Source organism: Phalacrocorax aristotelis, chromosome 17 (assembly GCF_949628215.1).
Source record: "Phalacrocorax aristotelis chromosome 17, bGulAri2.1, whole genome shotgun sequence".
NCBI classification, from domain to species: Eukaryota; Metazoa; Chordata; class Aves; order Suliformes; family Phalacrocoracidae; genus Phalacrocorax; species Phalacrocorax aristotelis.
In genome coordinates, this window is record NC_134292.1 from 1,162,389 (window position 1) to 1,189,126 (window position 26,738).

At 43.5% G+C, this 26,738-nt stretch overlaps 1 protein-coding gene across 24 annotated transcripts in view; it reads right to left on the reverse strand.

The window, feature by feature from the left end:
- The window catches only part of EXD3 (exonuclease 3'-5' domain containing 3), a 301,170-nt gene that overhangs the window by 251,641 nt on the left and 22,791 nt on the right, over positions 1-26,738 (reverse strand). For 19 of the 24 annotated variants that reach the window (XM_075112170.1, XM_075112169.1, XM_075112177.1 and 16 more), the window contains exon 3: positions 1,294-1,393. The exons of the other annotated variants lie outside the window; for them this stretch is intronic. The gene's annotated coding sequence lies outside the window, so the exon portion shown is untranslated. The remainder of the gene's footprint in view (positions 1-1,293; positions 1,394-26,738) is intronic. 24 annotated transcript variants of the gene reach the window in all.

The following is a 26,738-nucleotide window of genomic DNA, read 5'->3' on the forward strand; positions in this document are numbered from 1 at the left end:
CCTTTCTAAATTCAAAGATTTATAAATCAATGCAAATCTTTTTCAAAAAAAGCTGAACACTTCTGCAAGTTATACCACAGCAATCAAACAGTGTTGTAGAAACAAGTACCTGTTTTTCCTGACCTACATTTTCAGGTTGGCAGGAAATCAAAGTTCATGTCAAATTACAGCAGATTTTGAACAGACTTGCATGTGCCCTCCCATCTCAGCTAGTAAATCTGTTTGGGCCCAGCAAGTTCATTTTTGGTATGAAAGAAGGTACTACTTTTTAAAACGACACATACTCCGTATAACATAAATGCATGCAGGTAGTCTTTTTGTTGTAATACTAAAGGGGGAATTGATTTTCCACAGATTTTGGTTCAGCTGGAGACATTTTCCTCTCCTTGAACTACTATATACATTATCTACTGTATTTATAATAAAAGCCATGTGGTTAAGCAGACACAAGCGCAAGAAGCAAACAAGTCTAGTTTTGTCCTAAAGGCCTCCATGTGAAAAGGCTGCCTGGGTAACAGCAGCCTGCGTGGGTCTTATGTCCATATAAACAAACAGCAACCAACAAACAGGCATTTTCTCAGCTAAGAACAAGACAAGTACTTGCAGACAAGACCTACAGGCAAGTAGGGCACAGTTAGAGCATCAGTCAAAGGAGAGCACTTTCATCTGCTTCGCTCTGTACCCCATCACAACGCCATCAGCTTGCTCCTAGACTCTTTTGTGTGTGTGGGGGGGGTGGGGTTGCGTTTTACCTGTTTGAGAATGTGGCCTATTCCTGGGCTCGGGATTTCGGGAGGGGTCTCGCCCATGCCAGGTGATGGAGAAGGCCAACGTGGGCTGCAAAGGCAGGAGGGCAGTTCTGCAGGGCGGCTGGCCAGCGCAGCCCTGCCAGACCCAGGCGGGGCCCCGGAGCTGTGCCCCGCCGCAGAAGGGCTTCTTGGGACCCGAGCTGGTTTGTGGGTGCAAGCAGTGCTGCACCCAGGCCCTGAGCTCCCCGAACCCGGAGCATGCAGGAGCAGAGCAGGGCCAGTGGGCTGGCAGGGGGTCACCTCACATCTGGCACAGCGACAGCCTGGCCGGACTCTTCCACTCCCAGGAAGGCTGTCCAGAGACACTCAGACTCGAAATGGAAGCAGTGTAAGATCAAACAGGGTTTATGGTCCTGGCTCCCCATGGTGTGATGACAGCTGCACTGTTTCCAGACCTCAGCCGGCACAGGTTAATAATGGCATCAAAGCAAGGCGCGCTCTGAATCTACGACATTAATAATAGTGATTTGACTGTATCACCTACCTTCCTCCCTGTTATTGGCTCCCTATGCTGCCTCACTCTCAGTACTGTACTCACAGTAAATGAGATTGCGCCCCGCTCTTCTCCTTTGGGATTCGCACTCCTGTAACAGAAAAGACCATTGATCTGAGAAGAAACAGACACTGAGAGCTGCAGTGGTGGGTCAGGACGAAGAAGAGCTTATATTCATGAGGACTCAATGAGAGATCACAACACTACAGTCAGCTTCAGAAAAAAAAACAATCTTTCTATTACAGTGAGAGATTTTTTTCCCCCAAGACTACTAAAGCTACTATGCAGAAAGAAGTGTACCTCCCCATCTCGACCTCTCCAAGTTTTATTAGCTGCTTAAGTCATGAACCATCACACTCTCTGCTTTTGCAACTATCTGGTTTAACATAAGCTTGCAAAGCCTGTGTGTGAAGGAAACACATTTTAAGTTTCCTTTATTTTCATGCCCATTTTCAGATCTCCGTAGTTTCACAATGTCCATATTTCACTAAAACAAAAATTGCTGCATTGCAAAACACATCCAAGACAAAAAGTTTCAATTAAGCCTCTTTTTTTAAAAAAAACATGTTTTTCACAGTCATGGCAGAAATTCTTTAAAATGCATCTTCTTCAGGCCAAGTTAAAACTGCTCAAATAGGCTGCGCATGCAAACCCCCGAGAATACCTCAGCAAGCAGGCTTTCCACCTATTTACATCCATGTGAATCAGAAATTACTTTCAAACGCATATGTTAACAGATGTATTTTTCTCATGCTATCTATACTAACCAGACCAAGCCTAAAAACCTCACGGTACCCTGCTGAATTCCAATCACAGAGTGACATAAAGTATAAGGGGCCAGACATCCATTAGCGGGAATCTAAACAGCACTGTGTTTTGGGAACTGCTGTTTTCGCTTATGCTTTTTGATTTATACCTCATAACTGCAAAACTAATGAGATTCTAATGAAAAGTGGGACATTATTCGTTTTCCCCCCAGGAGGTTCGGTTTATTTTCATCAAGCATGCTACTGATTAAAACAAGAGGTGAAGGTTTTAAGAAGCTGGAACATAAACCTGATCCCAAATGTGCACAGTCTAAAATGATACACTGGTTTCTGTAGTTTACAGTTTCACTGCTTTCTCTAAATTGTTTTGTTCAAAAATTATTTTTTTTTTTACTGGTCACTACTACATAAACAATAAACATCTCATCTCTATATCAAGTAATTGCACTGAAATCTTTACTAAAAAAAAAAAAAGTCAAGCCTCTGGTTATTTTGTTTCTTCCCTGACCCAAACAAATCACTCAGAGACCCTGCATGGATGTAAAACATAAAACTGTTTGCAACTGTATTTTTTAAAGACTAACTGGCACTTCACATTGAGAAAATAAGTATAAAGTAAGGTGCACAGATCATTAAAAATTTTTATCTATACAGTTCTCCTCACTGCAAAAACTGGAAGTCCAACCTCATATATTAGATGGTTTTAAAAGTATACCCACTAAATATCAGCATTAAGTGACTTTGAAAATAATTTTATTAATAATACACAGGTCTGTAGCACAATGTTGAAGCTTCAAATCTACAAAGCTTTCCAGAATAGTCGTTACTCAACCATATACTTAACATTTCCTAATCTCAAGTGTATCTTCCGATGACAAGTGATGTTCCTCAGGGGTCTGTACCAGGACTGGTACTATTTAATATCTTCATCAATGACACAGACAGTGGGGTCGAGTGCACCCTCAGCAAGTTTGCAGATGACACCAAGCTGAGCGGTGCAGTTGACACACCAGAAGGATGGGATGTCATCCAGAGAGACCTGGACAAGCTGGAGAGGTGGGCCTGGGAGAGCCTCATGAGGTTCAACAAGGCCAAGTAAAAGGTCCTGCACCTGGGGCGGGGCAACCCCCAATATCAACACAGGCTGGGGGATGGAGGGGTTGAGAGCAGCCCTGCGGAGAAGGCCTTGGGGGTGCTGGTGGATGAAAAGCTGGACATGAGCCAACAATGTGCTCTTGCAGCCCACAAATCCAACTGTCCCCTGGGCTGCATCCCCAGCAGCATGGCCAGCAGGGCAAGGGAGGGGGTTCTGCCCCTCTGCTCCGACCCCCTGCAGCGCCACGTCCAGCTCTGGGCTCCTCAGTGCAAGAAGGACATGGAGCTGTTGCAGCGGGTCCAGAGGAGACCACAAAAATGACCTGAGGGCCGGAGCCCCTCTGCTACGAGGCCAGGCTGGGAGAGTTGGGGTTGTTCAGCAGGGAGAAGAGAAGGCTGCGGGGAGACCTTATTGCGGCCTTTCAGTACTTAAAGGGGGACTATAGGAAAGATGGGGGCAACCTCATAAGCAAGGCCTGTTGTGACAGGACAAGGGGTAATGGATTTAAACTAAAGGAGAGTAGATTTAGACTGGATATAAGGAAGAAATTTTTTACACTGATGGTGGTGAAACACTGGCACAGGTTGCCCAGGGAGGCTGTGGAGGCCCCATCCCTGGAAACATCCAAGGTCAGGCTGGACGGGGCTCTGAGCAACCTGATCTAGCTGAAGATGTCCCTGCTCACTGCAGGGGGTTGGACTAGACGGCCTCTAAAGGTCCCTTCCAACCCAAACCATTCTGTGATTCTATCTCATATAATTTGTATGTAACCAAGAGTGTTTTTCATTGCTGCCTTTCATATTCAGTACAGTTCAGATAGCGCAGTGCTCCTAAAACATACTGTTACCTCTCGAAAGACTCTGATCTGAAACTCAATCCCTCAACACAGTAGGGTCACTGAGAAATGAAACACTAAACCAGAGCTTTTAAATAGGCATTTAAATTAGGAAATTAGTTCTATAAACATAAAGTATTTGAGCTGTCCATTTGTTATGGATAACACAGTAGGACCGCCAATTACTAAAGCCATGGATTCCAAATTGGCAGCGTTCGCTTTCCAACGTTACATCAAAACCCTGACTCCACCACACAGGAATTTAACTCCTCAAGACACAAAACAGAAATGCACCAACTACAAATTACAGAGCGACAATTTTAATACTTTATTGATTAAAGCACATTCAGATGCCTCATGGCTACATTGCGCAATCCAAATGTAAAAGATTTTGATTGCAGAGGGCAGCTTTGATTGCAGAGTTTGCCCGGTCCCTTCCCTCCAACTTCTTCCTTCTTTTCCCACATGCTAAAAGTTGGGTACTAAGAGCATCTCTGCAACCTTCAAGCATTTCACCCCAGTAAACAGGACCACCTCCAGGTTTTAGGGGAGCACACAATTCAATCCACTAAATCGAAAATACCATTTTCTTTTTGGAGGCAATAAACAATTCAATAAGTGATCCTGCAGCATTGAGCTGAAGATGAATGTCCCACAAAGAAAGGACAAGAAAGATAAGTTGTTCCACCCAACTGAACAAACATTTCCTCAGTCACACCCTCTTCACATAAAAGCAGGAATCTTTCTAAACTCACACTGAACAATTCTAGTGGAAGGTCACAAACAATAACAATGGATAATTAAAACAAAAATCAGGCTTTGTAAGACAAAAATTGAGAGTCAATTCTCATCAGTTTTTTTCAACAGCCCAAGCCTCAGTAAGAACATGTTTTGGGCAGAACAGAATTTGAACTTGAAAGATTACAACAAGCTGCTACTCATAAAAAAAGAAAAAAAAGTCTCCCCCCTTTTGGTACTGTGGGATTCACTATCGAGCAAGGGGAATTTGTGGGACAAAGGAAGATAGAGTATAACAGTCTTGCTCTAGAGGTAATATGCTAAAGTATTTGGGAATTATACGTATTCTTATGGTGCTAAGCAATTATCCATCCCCAAATCCAACAAATCAAAACAATAAATACAAATGAGGAAATCACAGGTTTTGCAAGAGCTAACACAGCTTTTGAAACAGTTTTAAGAGGCTTAAACAAACCACCCTATTGGGTTTTCTTTTCTAAAAGTACATTTTTCCTGTAAAAATACTTTGCATTCTTAGCTGTTGCATTTACACAGGTTTTTACACCATGTAAAGCAGCTGCAGCCTGCTGTGAATCCAGCACACCTGCAGTAAGCTGGCACAAGGAGATGATGCAAGTTTAAAACCAACCAAACTAAACGCATTGCCAAAGATTCTGAAAACAAGCAATTCTCTTCAAAGCTTACCTCTGTGGGGTTTGGGGTTTTTTGGTCTTATAAAAATATTTCATTTAAAACAATGGAGGAACATGACATAAAATACAGTGTAATAAATACCAACTTTATTCGTGGCACGGTAATTACAGGGCTGTGTTAACTGTAAGTCTAAAGGCAGTATCAGAAGTGAGACAGAAGCATTCCAAACAACTTTTAACCCACGAGCGAGACAACCAGCACCAATGCTCAGCATCTTCCTATCTCAGAAACCAGTACTGGATTCTCCTGGGAGAGCTCAGCTCCCACAGAAACTCAGGACTAAAACATCCTGATTTAAAGCCTCCCCTTTGGTTAAACTGATCCTTAGACAAAGAGAGCTGCTCCAAACCTCTTCCGCCTCCCAGGCAAGGGGGAACCTCCAGGCTGAACACATCTATAGCTTGGCTAACACCTGCCTTACAGCTCATCCCACCGGCAGCGCACCACCAGCTCTGCCCTGCTCTGCATGCTGAGCTTTCAGTGCTTCAGGACACAGGAATGGGAGTGGTGCTGGGACCACCATTAGGATAAAAAAAAAAAAAAAACTAGGATAATTTATCCTGAAAATACAGCCAATATGCTCATTTGGAGTTTTCTGTGAGGAACAAAATCAGATGAACAACTACAGTTGTGCAAAACACCTCCTTCCCCAGCATCACCACCTTCAAAATAGAGGGTGATGCACCAAAACACACCCAATACTGAGACTAGAAGCCATGAGGAGAGAAGGCCAGTGTACCAGGCAGCATCTTCTCTACTTTTCAGGTGGGAAACTGAAATACAGTGGGAGACAAGACGTTTCCACCACGAGGCACACACCTTGAGATCTCAGGAACTTGGGGCCTGACAACACAAGCGGTACTGTTATAGCTATCTTGCTCTAGGTTTTTCATCAAGTATCTTTTATTAAACTATCCCAACCAGGATGGTGGGAAAAATTATGACAGATAATTAATTATGAAAGGCAGAGAAGCACATCGTGGGTAATACAGCAGAAGGAATGATTTTGTGGCATTTAAACCTCCTCCTCCATCCACTGATCACATTCCACAGGTTATAAACCACCTACCTGGCTCCTTCCTCCCAAAAAAGGATTCCCTCATCACAGCTCTCCTTCACCAATCCCGCTCCCCCAGCGCTACCCTTACTCTTCTCGATTTCACAAGTCCCATTGCCTTGTTCTTTCAGAGATAATTTAACTGAAACTCTGAACAATTGCTCTGAGTGTGCTCAGCTTCAAGACAGCTGCCTCTGTATGAGACCTCTATTGAGGAAATAAGAATAGAAGTCAGGTTTTTGCAGGAATGCTATGTTTCCTTTTCTCCTGCAATACACTGCTTGGTTCCCTCTACACCCTCCGGTTACGGCAACGAGCGAGGCAGAGCTTTGACAGACAAGAGCTTTCTTAACTACACACTCCAGAGCACATCCATCTTCAACACTGTGAAAAGCAACAGTTCTTTGGAAAAAAAACTTGGTATGTGGTCATGTAATTAAAGACTGTCATAATTCACACCCACATTGTGGTAGGTTGGTGTTGTGCAGGCATCCTTAACTCTGGCATTTCCTCATTCTAGGCTACTTGCATTTGAAATCTAAGTAATGTTTTTAACATACTGCGCCATAAATTAATTGCTCAGAAGAAGTAATGTCTTTAAAAATTAATTCTTCAGAATGAAAACCCAGCTAGATCCCTTGCTACAATTACACCGCAACTCCTGGCTCCTCATTCACACTCCAGTCCTGAGACAGAAACGCATCTGTGAACAAGCTTGAGCGCATAAGCACACTCACTGTGCTTAAAATTAAGCACGATAAAGCACTACGCTCTTTAACAAATCAAAGCTACAGACAAAATGCATGGAGCTGAGATCAAAGAGAAGAAACTGTAAAGTAAATGGATTCAGAAAGGACTTAGGCTGACACGCCAGGCATTCACACCATTAGAGGTCCGAACACAGCCTTTTTCTTTCTCATTCTTACACCAGACAAATGAATAATAATATTGACGCCATTAGCAATAACTGGGAGATAACGGCATTGTTTTCCCTGCCGATGATGCATGCCCCCGTGCGTGGGTGTATGATGGGTTAGTCGCTATGGAGCCGGATCAAAAGCCGTTGTTAAGGGAACAAGCAGGAAAGGTAGAACAATGGCTGAGATAAGAAGCATCTCAACAAATATGCAACCAGACTTCTGGGTTTATAGCTGCAAGAAGGCAAGAGTTTGGCCCCCACCCTAGTGACGCGGTCGCTTTGCCAAGGCTGAGCAGCAGGAGATCAAAGGAAATGCTGAAACCCTGGAGGACCCCAGCCCGGAGGAGGGGGAGGAGGGCTGGCGGGGCGGCTGGAGACCGCCCAGGGCGCGAGCGCAGCAGGCCAGGATGGGGCCACACGCCGAGGGACTGGGCTGCGAGCAAGGACAGCAGTTCTCCTGCCAGAACCCAGGGTCAGTGGGGCCGAGCAGCTTTCCCAAAACAGAAAGGGAACAAGGTGGAAATAAGAGCTCATGGATAGACTTTTTACAGCTGCCGCTTTGTGGGCTTTGCTGCAACCAGCACTGCCCACCGCTCCACGAAAGGCAAAACTTCAAGATATGGAAGGAGCTCATCAAAGCCTTCTTACAAAGCAAGATTTCTCAAAAGCAGCCAACTTCTCCGTCATAAGATCCCGTCTAGCGACCTTCACCCAAAAGCTCCTTCTTTCTAGGAATTAATGACAAACTGTTTGCCTGCCCCCGCTAACACAGAACTGCTCGATTCTCACACGGCTCTGTACAGAGGGTGCACTCAGCAGCGTATCATCTGCTCCTGCAATTCATAAGCTACAAATTGGAGAAACACACCAGGAGCTAAAATGAGTTTCCGAGAACAAAAACAGCTGGTAAAGAAACAAAAGCCAAATATTCTCCTGGCTGCTGGCTGCATTTTTTTTTAATTTGGCTTAAAACAAAATGAAAAAAATCTGCTTGGAACCCAAACAGTCTCTAGCTGAAAATGTGGTGTCTAGCCTGAAAAACAGAGGCTTCTGGACACAATGCCAAGCAGCACAGGATTCCCATGGACCTGGTGTTTCTCAGGCCCTTAATGTGGTTCAACTTAGGCAAGTGGGTTTAGGATTCCCAGTTTGAAATCTACAACGAACATCTGCAACTCATTCTAGTTTCTTATTTTATTTCTTGCTCCTCCAACCAACTCCAAATCATTTTACGAGTTCTTGCAATCCGGTACTAATCAGTTACTCATGCTACAGGAGTCCCCGCTTCCTAAGAAGGGCTCCCTTTGCACAAGAAGCCAAGCTGTGCATTTTGTCAGCTGTATTTCGCCAGAAACAACAGTAACTACCTGATAAAATAAGAATGCTTGGCAATGTTCAACACACGATTACAAGTCACAGAAAACTCCTATCCTAATATACCTCACTAACCATTCTCTACACCTCTCCTATCAGACTCACCGCATTAAATCGAAGGTGACTCCCCTACTAACAGGACTAATGTAATTTCCCACTTTTGAGAAGGGACTTAACCAAGTGGCTTCAAGCAAAACTTAGGAGAATTTTTCAGCCAGCTGTAAGGAAGAAACTCCCCTATGAGAAACACTACCAGGTTAAAACCTTTAATGGAAGTGTGACAAAAATTAGACTGTCAGTATTTGCTCTCTGCCCACCAGCTCTGTTAGATGAAATGCTGACAAGACATAGCAAGCAAGGGCAGTTATTCTCGGAAGCGATTGTGACTCAGTACGAAGCGCTAACGCACAATACAGATCATGTCTTTAACCCATTGCTCTTCTTGTTTAAAATACAGGTTGTCCAAATACGAGACCCCATCTGCCCTTGCGCACAGCACCAACACCAAGACATGGTATAAGCAGCATAACCACATATTGCCTTGCAGTGGGGAAACCCCACTTGAGGGGCAGCTAATCAGAAATGGGAGGCCGCAGTTGACACATCCTCTTCCTCACCCCAACACAGATCAAAACCACAGGTGCCAGGTAATTCCTGCTCTTGGCTTCCACAACAAGGTTCCCTGCATGTAATACAGAAGGCCAGTCAGTGGAGAACAATAAAGTTTTCAGGGGTCCAGTTAGTCTGTCATCACTCACCCTGTAACAAGCCTCTAGCTCCCTGCCGTCTCCTTAAACTTTGTTGGTGAGCTACAGACCTGAACGGAATAAGGTAATTAGAATGGTTTTGCTCATAAATGTTCTCCTGTTGCTGGTGGATGCAATGAAACTTTGCTGACACCACTACATACCCTGGCACCACCAGTCAGAGGATCCAAGGGTGCACAGAGAATGGACAGGACAGCTCTTTTGCAGTTTTTATCTTTCTGCTTGAAAATCTCAATGGTTTCTCTTCCCAGAGCGAGCTCAAGATGAAGCTTGTACAAAGATGAAGAGCAACAGACTCAAGTTTCAACCAGGGGGACTCTGATTAGATATCAGGTGAAATAAAATTCACAGAGGTAGCCAAACATTGGAACAGGTGCCTGGAGAGACTGTGGTATCCAGATCCAGATCCAAGGAGGAACAAGGCCCTCAGAAACCTGGTATAACTGAAGTCAGTCCAGCCTTGAGAAGACAAGGCAAGGGTAATCTCCAGAGGTTCCTCCCTGCCTAAATCGTGTTGTTATTTTATGATCCTTATTTATGACTCCCCATATTTAATGCATGGGGTTACTGGATGGGAAGGATGTAATCAACACACAGATAACACCTGGCAGCTCATCTCCGTTTTGTCTAACTCTGATAACAAAATGGCCAACAGACTTGCAGGCATGTTAGCTGAGCCACAGTTACGGGGAGGTAGTGAAACTCAAGCCAGGCAAGACGAAGAGGAAAACTGCAGATATAAAGGTAGAGAGGAGATGTTGGTGAAGGTTGCACTGACGTCCCTCATGGAGGACTGCATCTCCGCTGGTCAAGTCAAAAGTAATTATAAACTTCCCAAGAGTAGGTTACTCGCTCAGCCTGGCTCAGTGTGATCCTGTATCAACAAGCCTGTCACAAGTGGACTCAGAGAAATCCCTCTTTTCACAGCACTAGGCAAGTAGTTATCAGACCACATCTTTTCTTTGTGTGGCTTCCTCTCAGTTGTGATTGCTCAGTCAGGTGTTAAAGCCATTGTGGGCACACTGGCTACCTAAAATACAACTCAATCTTTTTATTTGAATGGCAGAAAATAAACATTCAGCACATCACAAAAATACACCTCTTACCATGGTACCGGCACACAGCTATCTGTACCCAGGTTCAAAGGATGTGATTTCTTCTTTTACAGAACTCCCCTACTTCTCATAAAATACATATTATAGATACAGGATGTCCAAAGATAACACAGGCTGCACTATCTCACGTATTCGGTGGGACACATCACTGCAACCCATTAGCACAAGCACTTGGAGACTTATAGTGGCAGCAGACGAAACTCCAAAACTGATGTTCAGGAGTGACCCTCCTTAAGGAACGCCCCCCCCTCCCCTCCAGCGCACTCCTACAGCCAGCACCACTGGACCCTCTTTATAAAGCATCCTGGCAGGACTTTCACAAAGGCCATTCATGTTGTGCGTGCCTGCGCATGCACACAGACACAACCTTTGCCTGACCCCAATGCCTCTGACTTCTCTGGCGTGCAACAGATCCACTTGACAGGACTGGACAGTGGGCAAAGAAATGTAACTTTGGTAAGAGAGGGGCTATGAAGATCATTTGCAGCTTTGATTTATTTGCTTGCTGAGCCTCAGGAACTACCCGTTATTATTATTTAGCGTTATAAGCTTATTTTGCAATTATGACTTTAGTTACCCACTAAGCACTCCTGTTTGTAAGCCCTGTAGGTTTTAGGCTTTACCCAGGGTATTTTAAATGTTCCTCAAAGGTGAAGAACTAGGAGCTGTATTCTTCACCAGGAAGCCTCCTCCAGGAGTCCTCTTCAGGGAAATCATCTCCCTGCGTCTCCAGATGCTCATTCCTGCATCCAAGTCAAATGGTCAACTCTGAGACCTCTACTAAGGAGTTTTCCCCCGATTAGCCAAATGGCAGGTCCCATGGGGACCTGAAGGCACTGGGAGGACACCGTCGTCATTCCGAAGGCTCAGACAAAAGGATAAACGAAGCTATCACCAGCATGGCATTAAAGGACTCTGTAAAAAACCCAGGGTATAAAATAATGACAACAGCAATCACTGCAGCGTTGAATTTAAATACTTCAGTGATGGAATTTTTCCCAAGAAGAAGAAAGGAGAAACCACTTCTAAGACAGGATGTATGTTAGTAAAGCAAGTAAGTGTAAGTCATCAGGAAGAAAGAACATTATTCTTTTATATATTCACATCATCCTCAAAAGCAAAATGGGTTACAACTAATTTAGCCTTTTTGCAAATAGACATTTCCCAGTGTCAAATTATAAGCAAACAGCCAGAAAAAGACACGTGCTTGCCATCTAATGCATTGAGGTTTTTATCATGTCTTTCAAGTTATTAATAGATTGTAATCTGCTGTAACTGGGTTTTAACAAATTCTTCTGACTCTTCTAAATTGATTTGATTTTTTAAAAATATTTATAATGACTTTTCTAATGGCTTTTCATACAGATACTCTAAAGTCACCATCCTAAAGTGACATCCCTGCATACAAGAACACTCCTCCTGCCAAATGCATTAATAATGGTTAAATGGCCCACGGCCCACTATAAAGAAAAGTATGAGCAAGAAGTGGGGAGACCCACAGCTACGTGGTCCTGTCACATGAGTGGGAGTAAACGCACTGCATTACTCTGACAGACAAACGGGTTACAGCCCCCTTGAACAGCCAGGTTGCTTATGCCCGAGAAAGACGAGGAGGATGCAACTACTGCTAGGAATTATCATTGACAATACTGGCTTCAAAATCAAGCAGTCTCCTTCAAAGATTTCAACATGAATGGCTCAAATCTTCAGGGCAGAAGCAGTTTTGATCAGAGTTAAATATTCACACTTTCCAATACACTCTCATCACCGCATCAGAAACTGTAGATATTCAACTTAGCCACAATTCTGCACATCTTTCAATAGGGAAAGCACAGCAGCCGAACAGGACCCAGGCTGATGGGAGGCAGCCAGAGCACTGGCTACAGAACACCCTTCCAAGAGGGGGAGCCGCCAACTGCGGGCCCAAGAAGGATCAGTATGGTCACAGCTTGAGTAGCTGGCTCTGTGGGTGAGGAGGTGTTCAACTCACCGAAGGACCCTGGACCATCGCTTGTTAATCCGGGAGGAACGCCGAGAGCCCTCAGCTCCCTACCAGGAACACAGTAGTCACAGGCAAGTCCATTTAAAACACCATGTCCTGTTATGATACCCCAAAATCCTGCTGGGCAGGGCACTAAGTTTTAGAAGACAGAAACAAGCATTAACCATTAACATGTCATTCCACAGCAAATCTCACTGGGTAGGAAAACCAGATCCCTCTCCGGGGACTCCATCCCACAGCAGAGGGGACACTTCAGGGTAGCGCTTACAACCTCACCACTCCTCCCCATTGCTCCTGGGCCAGAAGATCCCTCATCTCAGCGCAGACCCCCCTTGTCACCCACTGTCTTCAGGAAGGGCTAGCGGATATTGGACATCTCCCGCACGCCAGCTCTTACCCTGCGCTGTCTGCAAGAGGAAGCGAAGGACCTTCAGCCCCCTGTGTGACCACTCCTACTGCAGCATCGCCCCAAATGCAGAGGAGGGGAAAGGTTGACAGAGCGGAAGCAGGGACACAAGATTAATGCTGAGATGATCACAAAGGCATCAATGTGTAGCAAGGTTGATACAACATATATTTTAGAACCACTGCACTACTGAGCACCCCTCATCACCGTTGCAGTATCATGGTTTACACCAGCACATACAGAAACCCACAAAACTCAGACAGGGCAACAATGAACAGACCTCACCAGATGAAGAATGCCACGGTCAAAAGCTGCTCTGGGGGCAAAACAGCCAAAGTCTAACAATTCTGCTCTCACCCTTCTGAGTTTATATTCAACAGAAAGCTATTATAAGTACGAGACCTTTGAAAAAATTCAGTCAGAAGCTCCTATTTCTCTGCATAGCTTACATGACAGGTACAAATTCATCATCTGGGCATCTATTATTGCTGTCTTTGTTGACTTCCTAGTGACGCATCTGGCTTTGACGGGGATACCCATCAGCCCAAATGGTTGCCTCCTTCAGGCTTCAAGAGAGCCCAAACCAACGATGCAGATGTGGTCCTATCAGACTGAACAGGCCAGCGGGCAGGAGCTCACACTGGTTGCTCATGAAGTAGGACTGATGATGAAACACAAACTGCACACCGCAGTTCTTACTGACAGTCCTAGGAACGGCCACACTGCAGCTAGAGGACAAGCGTCTCCGTGTTATCTGCCCAGCCTAACGATTAGTTGATAAAGCTCAGCTTCCACGATTTGGAAAGATAGGCCCTGGAGAAACATTCCGCCAGTTTTCTATTTGAATAATGCAATCCTCTCTGTCTGGATGTCGCAGTCAGAACATCGTGCTGCCCCCGGGCCAGCTTTATTCTTTCTTTCATGCTTACTATTTACATTTTGCCTTTCACCCTCCACATGTTTTCTATCCAGAGCTCTTGAAGGTAAGTAATGAGCTTTCACTATTGCACAATGCAATGTCTCCAGGGATTTTTTATATTCTCCTCCAGATGGTTGGGTGGACAATACCCGTCTTTCCACATCCTTTACACTCTCAAATTCTGATGAATCCAAAATGTTGGACCAAATTTAAAATGGAATACAGATATAATTGCTTGCTCTATCTTCTCCTTTAGTTTTTTCATGCTGGAAAAGGTTAGAAAATTCTTGGCAAGAAGCTTGTATTGAGTATACAGAACGTCACTTAACTTGCCTGGCCACACTGTTACGTTCTCAGTCAGTTGCACTGGTGCTGACAATAATGAACAGTATGAAAACATTTAGCTATGTTGGGGAATCAGAGAAGAGCAGAGCTAGAAGGGCCTTTAAGAGCTCATCTAGTCTTTCTCTTATGCCTTCAGGCAGAAACAACTGTAGCTCCTCCTCCTCAACAGACACTTTTCTAAATCCAGTCGTAAAACCTTCCAACACTGATAGTCAACAACTCACCAAAGGACTCAATCCCAGTCTCTCATTATTTCTGTTCAAAGTGTACAGGAACAACAGCTTACGTTTCTTTTCTTTTGCATAGCTAACAAGTGTCATTATACCCTTGTCCAGACCGAATCATTCCTCTTCCTCTTCTTCTCAAATCTCATTTTCTGGACCCCTAAATTGTTCAGCTCTTGCTCTCTAATTAGCAGCCCCCAGTTTTCCTGAAATACAACATCCCCACCTGGGCACAGTACTCCGCGGCGAGGTATCACCATGTGTCTTTGGCACAGCAGGCTTATCCGCATGCAGCTGTCCCCTCCAGCAGTTGGACATTGAGGGCTATAGTAGCTCACGGAGTAGGTGAAAAGTCAGTGAAGCCTATACAACTGCTGGCTTGTCACGTGTCTCCTGGCCTGAAAGCATGGTAATTCTTGCTTAAATGCAGAGCCTTGTTCCTCTTTTTAGGCCATTTCTCCAATCTCTTAAAAGATTTAGCGTACTGGCACACTCATAATAATTCCTCCCAAACATAGCCTATCACCTTCCTCCCTACAACTGATTTCTAGTTCTAGCATACTTGTACATCACTGAAATTTCACAAGGCCACTTTTATTTTCTAACCCAGAAACAATTATTTCTGCATTTAATAAAGCAAGTAACACACAAAGTACAGTAATTCTATGTACTATAGTAACAATGAAGTACAGGGTCAATTATTGTGTTCTACATGAAGAGGCATACGCTTTCTAGCAGTTTTCTTAATTTTGATTCTCTGTGGCATTACATTTTTTTTTTAGCACAGATGTATTTTTAGAGTGCTAGGGAAGAAAGTGCAAGAGTTAAGGCAGTTTTCAAAAGCAATTCAGACAACTTAGTTGGCAGTTGGAGTATTTTTATCATCCTGTGTGCTTCACTAGCAATGGTGTGTTAATTTCTAGTGTACTTCAGACCAAATGTTAGTGCAATTAACCTGCCTGATAAAAGCTTCTCGTGGCTCATGACAAATCTTACCATGGTATTTCATCATATGATAGCATTTAGCAAGCTGCATGCAATTAAATTCAGTTATACCAGTGAAGGTGCAAAACAGCTCCACGCAGCTGGGATCACAGAGGTACGTGAGCAAAATTCACCAAAAAAAGTCAATATGTAGAGCAATTACAAGGTTTTTCAAGGTCTAGTTTGCATTGAAGAGCCATTCTGAGTAATTGTTATCTAATTTCTCCAACAACATAGAGGCAGAGTACTTTGCTAAATAAAGCATGACTAGGAACCTATTCACGGTCATGTTAATAAATGAATAGGAATGGAAAGAAAGTACTTAGAAATAAATTAAAAAAAAATCAGGAAAAACAGAAACTGCAAGCCAGCAGCAACCATGCTTCCAAGAGATCACTGTAAGTAAAGAATCGGTATTATTTTATCGGTATATATTAGTTCTCCCTCCTTTCTTGCCAACTGGAATTAAAAATACAAAAAATCATTAATGAAGGTAAAAATGCACCTGCCCTGGAAGGATGGATGGTGTATCAGAAACCTCCAGAACAACAACAACAACAGGTTTAGCCAGTGGGGACATTTTAAAGAAGCATAAAGCATCCACGCAGCTTGGATTCCATTTAATGCAGTGAGGTTGTAAGTACAGTTTTGGGAAGCTGTGCCCTGTACAAGCACAGGTCCCAGTAAACCATGAGATCACACCTCAAGAAGCTTGGCTGGGGATAAGCAGGCACAGAGCTACTCTGCTTCCACACTAATAATGGTGTCAGTCAGAGGAAGAGGCTTCTACTGGTCTGTACCCCTGTGATAATGACGGGGAAATAAAACCAGCCACGTTACTGAAAAACAAGGATAAGAGCTTTAGCAACAGGCAAAGAATGGAATTTTGTGGTGACTGACCCTTTTATTAATCCTTTGGTAAGAAGCACCATACACAACAAATGTAAAACATGAGATGTGGCTGCTTTGTTAACAATTACATAGTATGTATTTGTTAATCTTTTCTTGCCTATAACAAAATTGGTGGTTCTCTGACAAAATGTTTGAACAGTCTTAGGAGGCTGCTTCTGGTGACTCCCTAGCAAGAGAGCACGAGTTGTCACAGTGCCCTACTGCACCAGGCCAGCGTTATACCTACTCCTACATAATTTCAAATTAAAAAACCCGAAAAGCTTAAAGAAACATTTAGTAGATATATTTCCAATTCCAAATTCAAGTGTTTCTGCAGCAACAAGACGGTGTTATATTATTGCCTTGATCAGTCTGGAAAACAGCACAAAACCAGCTATCACCTTTCATCTTTATAAATGAATACAAAAGTTAGAGTAATACAACAGTTTTTCTTTTGGCCAAGAATAACAGATTACTAGTGTGTTTATAACAATAATTGGGGGGGTGGGGGGGTGGTGGAAATAACCCTTGGAAAATAAGCATGTCATATCAGGAAAATGTTCACGCATCTTTCATTCACTTGGGTTGTTACAGACTTCTTTGTTTATAAATGATAATTCAATCCCACTCATGCTTATAGGAACACCCAAAGGTAAATAAATGTGTCTCTGTGCAGCATTTGATCTCCATTTCAAGAAAAAGGAAGGTTACCAAACCACTGGTCAGTCGGATGCTGTCTCACACTCCCCTCCTCCTCAGCAAAGCACACAGGGCCCTTCGCATTAAGAGATGCACAGACTAAGTGAAGAAAGCCTTAAGTGAAGGCATTCAGGTAGTCCAAACACAGAAAGGATTGTTACAGTAATTAAGAGGAAATAGTCAATTAACAGCTGAAAAGTTATAGTGCTAGCCTAAAAAAACCTGAATTAAACTAGACGGCCAGCCTTGTTTTCATAAATTAAAGACAGATTCTGTATTTAAAAGCTCAAAAGATTTTTTTAAAAAGTATGTTACAGAAGAATTTCCACAGAATCATCTTGGTACAGGCTGAGATTCCAGGTGGCCTCCCTCCTCCCCAGGTACCTAACATGGGTGTGCACATGCTCACACGGTTTCTTCCCAAGTTTACATCCAGCTTGATCCAAATGGAGGAAGAAAAACGTCAAGGGAGCAGAATGCTTGTTAGTAACAGCAGTTACTGCCACACACGTGGAAAAGGGCAGGAGGAGTTTGTCACTCGCGCTCTGCCAGGACAAGATCTCGCCCCTGGCATGTTTCTCACACCAGGGCTGACAAGTGAGGGTGCCTACTCATCAATAATCCATACCCTGTTCAAGAGAAGGAGGAGTTTTTAGGTCACACACACTTATTCCAAAGGAAAGGAGCCTGCCAAAAGAAAAGGTGTTAAGCTGGTTTTCAGTGGAGTTTTTGTGCTGCATACGGACACTGACTGGAACTGCAAGACTGTACAAACACTGATGTGAATAAGTTTAGACCACAGCTTAACTAAAAAAAAAAAAAAAAGAAGAAAAAATCTATTTCCAGATGCACAGCATGCTCACCGAGCACTGTGGAGCAGCTGTTCTTTAAGTGGCCTTCTTCTAAAGAGAACATTATGTTCTCTTCCGCATGAGCTCAGAGAAACCAGGATTTTTGCCCCTGCTAAAACCACATGCATGCAGACCCCTTCCAGGCTACAACTTTTATGTATCCTGAAATGACTTCCCAGAGTGTTCTTTGAAAGCCCTTTGGTTAACATGAATGGCTCAGCCAAGAATGGACTTTTCTGGATCTCACTCATAGACTGTTACTAAAAACTGCACCAACAACTCTTTTTTCCAGCCTCTAGGAATACTGCATGCAACTGACTCTTTTTTTCTTTAAGGACTTTGCCCCAGGATCATTACTAAAAACTACTTCCAGACTTGGGAAGAATCTTGCATATGATGCCTTTCTGAAAATACCAATATTAGATTATCACTGCACCCAATAAGTAAAAACTGAAACCCCTAGAAAAATATTTACGGAACGTGCCTAGGAGTATTACAGAAACTTTGCAATGTTACTGAAATCTGATCAACACAACATCTAAAGTTAACTCTAAATCATACCGCTTATTTTTACCAACTCTGACAATTCTCATGTGAATCTTGGAATATTTACTCCCTCTCCAGCTCAGAATCGTATTGCTGTACACACCTCAACTTCCACTTGACTGACAGAACAAGTATATAAGAAGTGAAATGTCTCCTACATGTGTAGGACTGGAAATTTCCTGGTTGTGCGCTAAATAGCATTACCCTGCAATCATGTAAAGGGTTTTAAAAATGTATTGATAGTATTTACCAAGTTGCAACACAACTTCTTCCAGCAGGAATTAAGAGTGGCTGACTGTCGTATGACTGTTTTAAGAAAGAGAGGGTATGTGAAAGGTAAAAAACCTTCTTCTCTTTTGCATGTCATGCGTAGCAGTGCTGATGCGACATCTACTCGAGCCAAATCACAGTCAGAAGGAACAGTCATTTTCAGAAGCACCTTGACTGGAGAGCTTCCATCCTATTACTTCCCTCTCTGCACTTACGGCCGAGCAGAAGCAAAGTTAGGAACCTCCTGACTTGCCCATCACAACATTTAATTCCTGCTGCGTGTGGACTAGTGGGAGTCTCATGCGGCCTCGGCTGAGAGCAAAGTTCCCTTTTCGTGAAGGTTGCGTGCCATCAGGATTTGAGACTCCCACAGATGATGCCAGTGCTTGTGAGCAAGGGGCGGGTAATGTTGCCCTTGTACAGCTGCAACTCCTGCAGACGAGGCATCGCTAGAGAAAAGTAATCACTTAGTTTACTTAAAACTGCTGTATTTACAGCCTTGGCTGCCTCTCAAAGCAAGTGATGCAAGTTAAGTTCTTATGGCAATCATCAGTATAGTTAATCTGACTGTAATCAGATTCACAGTCATCATGGTTCATTAGCGCATTGTTTTTAAGTAATGTTTTAAGGATTGTGCCATTGAAACCTGTAGTTGGCTCAGTTCGTTAACTTACGGAAAAAACCTCGAGTCCCATTTCCCACCTGCAAAACAGGGTTTTCACCTTCCTTTGCCTGGTGCTCTGAGGGTGCGGGGTACCCGGGAACACCGCTAGAGCCAGATTTTCCAAACAAATTGGTGCCAGCACCTCCTGTTGAGAACAATGGGCCTTGCTGGCTGCTGGGAGCTTTTCAAAGGCTGGCACAGACATATTAAGGATTATTGCATCACTCTTTTCAAATTGGGAACTTCCAAGCCCCTTACATGACCCAGGCTTTGTATTCCTTTCCCAAAAATATGCATTTTCACTGAGCAAACACACATTAGCTCTCAGATGAGTTCAAACCTAGTGAGAACAAGCTGTAGGCCCCTTTCCTCTATAGCAGCCCAGGCAAGGTGATTCCAAGGAGAAGGGGGTTAACCGTACTGACAGCGATCATATACACCCGTGCCCTCCCTCCCTTGCGGAAGGCAGCTGTGGAAGAAGGGCTCTCAGGGGATGAGCATCCCCCATCATACGCACTTTTTCCAATGAAGACATGGACTGAATCATCTTGCTTCTCCCTATGGTTCTTTCAAGACCTTTTACAGGAGCAAAATTTTAGCTTCCTAGAGTAGCAAATTTAATTTCAGTTCATGTCTGTCACACAGCTTACACAGATAAATTTGGCCAACCATTATCATTTCTTAAGAAATATTATAAAGCAGAAATAAAATGTATCTGTAAAATTAAAATAAACTGAAAGAGAACAATTATTTCACTATTTAACCTTGTCACCAAAGGGAAGAAATATTATGTAGGCAGCTAAATATGGCACCATGTCTCAAGGCTCAGACAAGACCATTCCCCTCGCTGAAAACAATATTATTTTAACACATATGCTAAAAACAAAGGCGGGATATTTTGTCTTAGCGAGCATTTGCTAGTCGCTAGAGAAAACTCTCTCATGAAGACACACAAATACATGAGTTACACGTTCACCTCCTCCATTTTCCCCAGTAATCTATTTTTAGATGTCAGTGCAACACAGAGGTGAGTTGCAAGACTAATACTTTTTTTTCATCCTGAAACACTTTAGTACTGAGTTTGTGACATGACACATTTTCACAAAGAAAAATATTCATGGTATTAACAAGATCTTTACATTAGAAATTGGATGCTGAGAAAAACAGAAATAGTACCAACAGCTTAATTCTTTATAGTTTGCGATTGGCTTCAATAAATTTAGGATTATTTTTTCGAAGTGGTAAGCGAACCACAGACAGGTTCATGAAAAAGAAACCTTACCAGACTAACTGAAAGGACTAACTTTGATTTTTAATAAAACTGCAAAATTCAGGTAAACTGCACATCATCATCATACAAAATCTTGCATTAAGCATTTATTGATTCCTTTGGAAAGATTCTGGTGTTTGCCTCCATCTTTCTTACACAACTCTGAACAACTGGTAACTATGTTAAAAAATTGTGCAGGTTATCCTTATTCAAATGTTTTGGCAGAAGTCCACAGAAACCGAGGAACCCTGCATTCTCAAGCTTATGAATGAAAAATAAAGGAAGTCTGAGAAAAATTAAACTAAATGTGCTCCAGAAAAATATTCTTAAATAAATGGATGAGAATAAGCAAGAACACCCCAGCGTATAAAGGCACCCAGAGGTTTTCACAGAACACAGGATGAAAACGCAGATGCAGACTTCGTGGAAATGTGTGCTCTGCTCTGCACAGGCACAAGCGTTCAAGATGCAGATCTCAACTCCGTTGGAGTTAGCTGTCCTACGATAATGCATCTTCTGAAATCCTGGCGTCTTACCAGGAAAATAGGGGTTGCTGCACAACGCACTTGAACCAACACTACCAGGACTGGGGAACCCTTGAACACAGGATTAGGAGACCAGGTGGAGGGAGTATTTGAGCACAGTCAAGGCAGTGGGAGCCCCGATCTGAAAGGCGCAAGCCTCGAGAGTAGAAGAATTTACACACAATTCCAAGAACTACACCAACAAGCAGGTATGGCAGCAATGAAATTAAGCAAGAGCAAAAGGTAGGCTGAGTATCTGGGAACAAAAAATCTTGAAGAGTGAGAATCGATATAAGGAACTATTCCTCAGGGAAACAGTGGAAGCGCTTTTGCATGGGTATTTTATGAGAGACTGGGCATACCACCAACAAATGTACTGCAGGAAAGAATCAGACAATGGCAAGGAAATGGATTAAACGTGTTAGCAAGACAATTTCCAGATCCGATTTCTGTGAAGAGAAGGCCGTGACCTCACCGCTGGATCTGTGGTGTTACCATTAAGTACTGCCCCATACAAGCCCCACATCCCTCACTAGCACGGGTACAGTCTTAAGACAGACCACACCAAAGATTGGAAGGGATTTGGGAGTGTCTCTTCATTGTTACTTTATTTTTGTATTAATGATGGGTCAATTTATGTCCACAGATTTTGTAAGGCAGAATTCACCAGGGATACTGAGGAACAGAAAGCGGAGACACAGAATAAAGCTTTTGGGGAAAACAAGAGGTCTGAACTTGATTAAAAGAAAAAAAAAGACAGAGGAACAGAACATTTGAAGGCACATATGGGGGAGAAGCAGCTCTTCCAAGGACAGATGGCAGCAATGGAAACAGTGAAAACGGCTGGTTGGCCAAACTGCTTTTCTGTATTTGCCTCATCCTTTCCAGTTCACTGAATCACAGCAGAACTGCCAGCAGCTTTTCTGTGTGGAGGGTTCCCACAACCGTAACAAGCACAGAAACGATTTCAGCACCTATCAGCATCCGATCGGGTCTCTGTGTACTTATCCTGTGTACCTACCATTTGCACTTCCAAATCAGGGCAGCTGTTTCAGATGTAGCTGTGGGAAAAACCAGAAGCCAGAGCTTCCCATTCACTAGTTGACTAATAGGGGTTGGGCACAACATCCAAATAAACAGGAGCTTAGCAAACAGATAAACTGTTTAATCAAGGGACTAGCCCACTGTAAACACACGCTATCCAATTAAAATATCGTTCCTCTCTTGTAAGAATGAATTGTCCCCGCCATGGGGCACCTTTACGTGTTGAATTTATTGGCACCTCAGTGAAGCACTACAGAAAATGATAGAGCAGATTAAGTTGGGCATCAGGCCAGAAGACTGATGCATAGCTATCATGTTTCAACAGGACTCAAAGATACAAAGCTTATCTCATTACTCCAAGTTGATGTAAGCATTCTAGGAGAGCTTTACACTGGTACTGTACACCAGGCCCTCTTCTTTAGACCAATGGTTCACATAAACCTGCAACAAAATTTCATAGAATCACAGAATCATAGAATCATTAAGGTTGGAAAAGACCTCTAAGATCATTAAGTCCAACCATCAGCCCAACACCACCATGTCTCCTAAACCATGGCCCCAAGTGCCACGTCTACACCACCACCTCTCTGGGCAGCCTGTGCCAGTGCCTGACATTACTGCCTGACAGTAAAGGCATTTTTCCTAATCTCCAACCCAAACCTCCCCTGACGCAGCTTGAGGCCGTTCCCTCTCGCCCTGTCCCTGGTGACTTGGGAGAAGAGACCGACCCCCCCCTCACTCCAGCCCCTCTCAGGCAGCTGCAGAGATCGAGAAGGGCTCCCCTCAGCCCCCTCTTCTCCAGGCTAAACCCCCCCAGCTCCCCCAGCCGCCCCCCAGCACACTTGTGCTCCAGACCCTGCCCCAGCCCCGCTGCCCTTCTCTGGACACGCTCCAGCCCCTCCAGGCCCTTCTTGTCCCGAGGGGCCCAAACCTGAGCCCAGCATTCGAGGTGGGGCCTCCCCAGGGCCGAGCACAGGGGCCCCATCCCTGCCCGGCTCCTGCTGGCCACCCCAGTGCTGACACAAGCCCGGGGGCTGGTGGCCTCCTTGGCCACCTGGGCACTGCTGGCTCATGCCCAGCCGGCTGTCAGCCAGCACCCCCAGGGCCTTCTCCGCCGGGCACTTCCCAGCCCCTCTGCCCCAGGCCTGCAGCGCTGCCTGGGGTTGGTGTGACCCAAGGGCAGGACCCGGCACTTGGCCTTGTTAAACCTCACACAGCTGGCCTTGGCCCATCGATCCAGCCTGTGCAGGTCCCTCTGCAGAGCCTTCCTGCCCTCGAGCAGATCAACACTCTGGGCCAATTTGGTGTAATCTGCAATATTCATTTTACTGAATATTTAACAATCCATTAGTAGGACCATCTTCTTGCCTAGAGACAATGCTTAAGGCTGTCTTTGATCTGTGTTTTGTCTTTATTTTTTTTGTCATCTCATTATTTTTTTTAACACTCCCAAAAGTTACGTATCCTTTCTGCTAGCTCCTCGCTGTGTTACTGCATAGATGGACCTTTAAGATGATTCATGGGACAGAAGTTTATTTGCTGCCTTCCAAACACTGGACCATCATCGGACTTAAGGATCACCTAGCCACTGTCCTGTCTCCAAAGGTGGACAACAGCAGATGCCTAGGGAGTATTATCAAAATGGAGCAGGTGTGAAGTGATACTTCCCTGACACTCTTCCAGCTTCCAGAAATCTGCTGCACAGGGGATCCGAGGCAGAGATGGACACTGTTTTGCAAAAGTCTTTGATGGAATTGTTGTCCACAGATTTCTTCTGTAGCTTCGTGAATTCACAAGAGCTTTAGCACTTGTACCGCCCTGCATCAAAGCTTTCCATAACTCATCTATGTTGCCTGAAAAAGTATTCCTTATGCTTGATCTAAACCTTTCCACTGTTATTTTGAAGCTCCACCACTCTGGTATTAGAAGAGATTGTTTACAATCTCTCCCTACTCCTGTTCTTTATTTCACTAATAATCAACTATATAAAATGTGCAGCAGATTGGATCCTCATTATCAAAACCCAACACCATCCCACTCATTTTCTCACAACAGCAGAAAAGCAGCTGAGAAAAAAGTAAAAAAAAAAAACAAACCACCACGAGTTAAATGTTGAGATTTTTTCAGAGGAACACAGTTCTGATCAACAGATCTTTCAGGATTAGATTTTATGAATAAAAGACTTTGGGAAAGTTTCCTTTATTTTCTTTTGGCCATTACATCAGCTGAAAAACTACAGCAATTTATTTTATTCATATGCTTCCAGAAATGTAACTGGACACAAACATACCGAATTAATCGACTTCTGTGATTAAGCAGAACTTGACATGGATTGTTCTCAAAAGCACTGGTAAGCACATGCATGCCCAGTACCCCAGGCACGTGGCTCTCTACATTTATTGGTACCTCCAATGAACTCAGAGAGATGAATCCTGAGTTCTGGTGGATGCTGTAAGAGATTTCAGACCTCGCTCTCCTTTACATTAATTTCAGCAGATAGAGAGACAATATGATAAATTCTGTTATCAGTAAGATAGTAGAGTCATCAGGCATTTATTGTAACATCTACCAATAAACTTCTCTAGGTCATCTGCTTGAAGGCAGAAAAGAGAATAAGTCTTCAGCTGAATAAATCTGCTGAGCCCCTGTACACCGTTTTATCATTATTTTTAACCTATTGCCCAAAACGATGGGAAAGGAGTCCTCAGCTTCAAGTACGGAGAAACATAATAGTGTACATTCCTCTACATTTAATGCTGCTGTTTCTAAAGGAGGTAATAAATATCAAATGAATAGGAGAGCTGTGAGTATGCCACCAGCACGAATTGTCATTTAAATCCTTTCCAATTACAAGAACAATGAGAGCATGTGCCTGGAAAGGACTTTGGGGAACAATATCCTTTTAACCTCCCACAGCTATTTGGCCAAGGGTTCTCCAGGGAATTCGGCAGTGGGGTGGACCATGCGATAAGCAAGTCCGCTTCCGATGCACCCCGCAGTTAACAGCAGCTAAGCTGCCTTAACATCCGCGTGCTGCCCCCAGCAATACTGAGGAGGCAAGGCAGAAACATTTCCAAGCCTGTGTGAATAAGAAACTAGAGACAGCCCTTATTCCGAGAGTATACTTAACCTTTAGCAACACAGAGTTAAGAAAGGAGAATTCTGGTCTCCATTTCAGCAGACTGGGAAAACTGGACTGTATTAAGCAGACACGGTAGCTTTCAAGTACTGCCTATGCAACTGTCACTGAGTGAAAAAGGAAAGTCAAACACTTTAAACAATTTCCGTGCCTTGTTGTTCCTAATATCCTCCTTAAACTCCCAGCAAAGCAAATAATATCTATCTGTAAAATATACTTTTAAAGTTTGAAGTTAAGAAATACTTTAGGGGCGCTATCATGTCAGGTTCAAATCTAGCCTGTATTCTGTGTTAAAAAGTAACAGTTCACTAAAGCATCATGTTTTCCTTTGTGAATATTTGAAAAGGCACCTTATTTCTATCCTACATTTACTCCATATCATAACGGTTAAATTAAGTAATGGAATGATTTAGCAGATTTAGTGTTGTTGCACTGGTAGAGCTGGATGCATCCCCAGAAGACAGAATGGAGTGGGGAAGACTTAGCAAAACATGTAAAAATTTTCTTATTCAGAGACCAAAGAAACTCTATACCGCTCCATGTTTTTTAGTCTTCAAATTCCTTTAAATTTTTTAATATGTATGAATTGCCATAATCTACGACTGCATTTTATGAATGCTTATGAATGACACAAACGTTTCCTGGTAACACGAAGAATCAGGACAGGCAAATAGGAAATAGAAGATATCCATCTTACACAAGAATGAAATGTAGTTTCCTTCTACAATGGTTCAATGGCACTTGGATACCTGCCAGCTTCTTTCTGGCAATATGAGGATCAGTAAGTATTAAGTCTTATGAGCACCAGTGTACACCTCCTTATTCCGTTACCTTTGGCAAGGGTGGGTCCAAAACCCTCAGGACAACACTTTTCAGATCTCAGCTTCACTAACACAGAGAACTTCAGCCATCATTTTCACAAGGCGGGAATGTTCGTTCTTGAAAGTCACGCTGACGCTTTCACTGGTGACCAGGGAAGGATATCTCCTTCAGCTCAAAAAACACACTGGGCTCATTTAAACAGATCCAATATATGTATTTATTGTGCAGTTTCAGCAAAATTTTGGCTAAAAGATAATGCATGCTTAGTCAGCTGAAACAGATTTTAATTGCCACATGTTCAGCTTTCTGTTGTAATTCCAGTCTTCCACCCCTTCCTCCAGGCAGCAAAGTCCCCAGGGGTCCTGTCTAGCTCCTGCTGTACAGGATTATACAACTGTATCCCTGTGGGTTTTGGTGTGAGCACAGATGGGAGACGGCAGAAGAAAAATGAGCA